The 4,341-nt window shown below is 35.2% G+C and overlaps 1 pseudogene; it reads left to right on the top strand.

Moving 5' to 3' along the window:
* The first annotated feature begins 1,151 nt into the window (after positions 1-1,151).
* On the top strand, positions 1,152-1,505 carry LOC102893372 (annotated as a pseudogene).
* Positions 1,506-4,341: the final 2,836 nt, after the last annotated feature.

Raw genomic sequence — 4,341 nt, 5'->3', positions numbered from 1 at the left:
CATCACAGGTGAGTAACAGCAAGGTAGCAAATTAAAGCTGAGGCTTGCATTTTCTGAAATTGGAGTTCCTAAAGTTTCAGTCATTTTTTTAAAAAGTGATAAACTGGATGTCATTAAATTTAAAAACTTCTGTTCTTCAAAATCCAAATTTAAAAAAAATGAAAAGGCAAACCATGGACCAGGTGAAATGTTCACAATACATATATCTGATAAAGAACTTGTATTGCAAATGCTTATATTCAATAATAAGACAAACGACTAAATATAAAAATTGGCAAAGTATTTGAACAGACAGTTCTCAAAAGAAGATATACAAATGGCCAATAAACACATGACGAGATGCTCAACGTCACTAGTTACTAGAGAAATACAAATTAAAACACAATGAAATATCACTACATACCTACTAGAATGGCTAAAATTCAAAAGGGTGACCATACCAAGTGTTGCCAAGGATACAGAACAGCCAGTACTTTCATACACTGCTGATGGGAACGTAAAATGATACACCCGCTTTGGATAACCATCTAGCAGTTTCTTATAAGATTAAATGTACACTTATTATATGTAAACAATAATATAAACAGAGCCACTTTAAAATAGAGTCAGAGCTGCTATGCCAAAGGATCTGCCTTGCATGTCTTTTGTCTCAATACTTGGGATGTTAAAAACAGCAAAATAATCTTCGGGACAAAATAATCTTCAGGACCTAAGCAACCTTGTTTCCCAAAGAACTGTTCACAAAGATAACAAGAAAGCAGTTATTATGACTACTGGACTGAAAATTAAAAACACTATTTAGAATTAACATCACTATGTTGTATTATCTGCACCAATAGGAATGCCTTCCTTTTATTGATGTAATGGTTCCTCTTCCCTTTCTCATAAATATCCATTGCCTTTGTCTCCTAATCCGAAAATCATATGTAAATTACATATCAATAAAGTTGATTTAAACTGTAAAAACCCAAACTGTATATTATATGTACCTCTGACTATAAAACGAATTCTTAATTTATGCTCTGTCCCCCCCGCCCCCACCTCACCCCACCTCAGGAACATATAATCATATCTTTTTTTTTTCTACATTGAAAACAACACTGGAGACTTAGCCTGCTGTTCAAGGCCACGGACTTTTCTCTCCTAGAAACATGGCCCAATTTGTCCATAACCTCACAGAGAAACTCCAGCGCTGTTAAATGCTGCTGTGACTTACTCAAAGCCACCATTGGCCACATTTTGGCACTATGCCAAGGCTGAGCTAGTTCCTCCAACCCCTGCTGAGATCCCCACGCAATTCAGAGCTTGAAAAAAAAATAGTCTATAGTGTTCAAACTGGTAGCTTAGAAGAGCTCACCATTAAGGGAGCTCTGTTGAATGGTTTGGTGGCCACTGAGGTGTGGATGTGGTTTCACGTTAGTGAGATCATAGGCAAGCGTGGCACAACTGGCACCAGGTTTGAAGACCAGTCTTTAACATCTGTTTCTTTGGGGTTTATGATTTGAACTTTATTAGACCATATGTAATCAGACTGGTATTTGAATACAATATGTCAAAACAAACAAACAAACAAACAAAAAACAAAACAATGCTGGAGATGTTAAATCCTTTTAAATTTTGTTCTATTTGCTATGCAAAAAGAGGTATCTAATTGACTTGCATTGTCCAGATAATAGTGACTATTAGTATCTTACTGATATGCTAATTTTTAAAGAGGCAAACAAAGGAAGAGAATAAGACAAAATTTTAGAAGCTATTTTATTTTTGGTTTCTTCTTACCCTGATCATCATAATCATTTACAGGTCAATTGCTAAGTCCTTTATGATAGTTCTTGCATCAGCAGCATTTCATTCCTCTCCATTACTCCTGCCACTTTAGTTCATTTGACCTTTTTCTACTCTATTACAAGCAGACCAGCTAAGTTAAGACCTTCCCTCTAAGTTCTCCTTTCAATCCAGACTTTCTGCTCAGTAATTATTTTTCCTGAAGAACATCCCTATAATAGTGCTCACAGGACCAAAAACAAACAACAACGAAAAATTTCAATGTGCTGCTTACTAAATAAAATTCCAATACCAGCATTTAAGATACTCCAGAACTGGGCTGCAATCTGCATTCCTAGACTTATATTCCACTATTTTCTTATGTCTACTCACGCTGTACAATGCTCGAAACCTATTATTATCTCTGTATTAACCAAAGCAACAGAGAGAGCCAAATATTTCTAATATTTCTAAATAATCTGTGTGCAAAGTTCAACTTCTACTACTCATCAAATATTCGGAAAGCCCTCAAAATATGTTTCCTTCAGACCTATAGTACCATAAAAATGGTGTATGCCTTCTCTTATATTATTCAGAGACATATTTAGCTAATCCACTCTATAACCAGATTTATATATAGAAAATGACTTTTTGAACTTGAACATATCTTTATTTTACATAGCCTGTTAAGAAACTTTAGTCATGTTTTCAGAATAATATTTGTCTTAAAGGATACAATCTTTATCAATTCAACAAATATTTATTGCATACCAACTCTGTGAAATATACTGTACTAATAATATCCTACAGACAATTAAAAGATGAGTAGAGTAAAGCCCATTAAATATTTTATAGTCTGGTAAAAGTTCAAGATAATAAATCCGGAAAATCTTTAACTTAAAGGAAAAATATTTTCATCACTACCAGAGACATACGAAATGCTATAACGGCTTAAAGAAAAGACAAGTTATATCTGGTGTGTGAATCAAGGCTTTTTGAGAGGATTCTGGAAGGATGTGTACAATTTTGACAGGCAGGGATGGTTCAACATAGATTTCTAGGCAGAAGAAATATTAAGGATTGTTGACTGAAAAATAATATTGACTAGGTATTTTGTCACCAAAAAGGATTTATTCAGGAAAAAGAAAGAGTTTCAGCCCAGTGCATGCAGACAAGGCAAGCCACATGAACACTCTGGCCCACATGCCAAGATGGAAGGGTATTTATAGTAGAGAAAAAGGAAGGAAATAAAAAGAGGGAAAGTGAAAACCATAGAGCTTTATTATAAACATAGAGTTTTTCCTGTAGGGGTGTAGTGACTGCATAGAGCCTGAGAACTTCCATAAGGACTAGTTCCTCTCAAAAACCCTTCCAATGATTAACTTTACTTAAAGTTTCAGTTAGTCTTTATCATTGTAAAACCAAAGAGTTCAGAAAGTGTTTGAGGTTTTCAGGGAGGAGCCAAAGTGCCAGTCTGATTGATCTATAGTGTCCATAAAGGAGCGGTTAGTGATGTAGGTTAGACCTCTGTCAGTAGAAAGCTTAGAGTAGCTGGCTGAGGGGTTTAGACTTATGTCCAAAGCAAAGAGCGTATTAGGTAGTATATACTAAATGCATGGTTGGCATGATGTTTGAGGAGGATTAACATATAAAGATAGGAGAAAGGAGAAGAAATAGGAAAATAAGAAGGAGAAGTAGGAAGATAACTCAATACTGGATGAAAAGTAATACTTTGAGAGAAGGGAGTCGTAAAGAGGAAGGTAAATAGAACTGAAATTTTTTAAAGTTTTGACAGGGCTTAGAAATGTATTAAAGTTAAAGGAAGAGAAGGAAGAAGACTAACATGATATAGGCACTGGGCTCAACTATTGCTAAGGGATGTAGGACACACAAGAGGAGCAGCAAAGACATCCTCAAGGTTTCCAGGTTAGGGAATGGGGATAATGCTTGCTCCATTAAGAGAAATTGGGAAATTAGGAGATAGTTTAATTTGGGTGTGTTGAGCTTGATGTTCTGGTGGAATATTTAGGTGGTGATCTGTAACAGAAATTGAAAATAAAACAAATAAACCCAGGAGCAGTGTCCAAGTAGGCGACATAGGTTTAGAAATCCTCCAGACAGTTGTGATAGTGAAAGCTGAGGATAAGATCACTAAAAGCTTGTGGAGAGAGAAGGGCTCTGTGCTGAATGATATTAATATTGACAATCCTCCTCATCTTTATAAACACTGCTGAATGAGTAGCATCATGCCAAATGCTTTCCATGCTTTAGCTCATTTATCACAATAAAGAAATCTGTGAAAGCTATCATTATGACTAAATAATTATAAATACACAATGTAAAAAGTCGATTTTTATAAGTAGAAGCCCAGATGATTTCAAGATGTCAAGTAGTAGGGAGGGACCCATAGAAGAGATAAGGAAAGAGCACCAAAGTTCAATGTCTTTATCAGAGAATGCTGATTCACACCAGCTGTTGATTAGTAAAACAGAAATTTAACGTGTATTTAAAAAATTTGAAAGGATATAGTATGCCCTCTAGTCACTGAAAGGAAAAACATGGAATGTAAAAAACAAG

The sequence above is a fragment of the Pteropus alecto genome, unplaced genomic scaffold (genome assembly GCF_000325575.1).
Source record: "Pteropus alecto unplaced genomic scaffold, ASM32557v1 scaffold76, whole genome shotgun sequence".
Classification (NCBI taxonomy): Eukaryota; Metazoa; Chordata; class Mammalia; order Chiroptera; family Pteropodidae; genus Pteropus; species Pteropus alecto.
The sequence above is the reverse complement of the archived record's forward strand: the minus strand, read 5'-3'. Positions and strand labels throughout refer to the sequence as shown.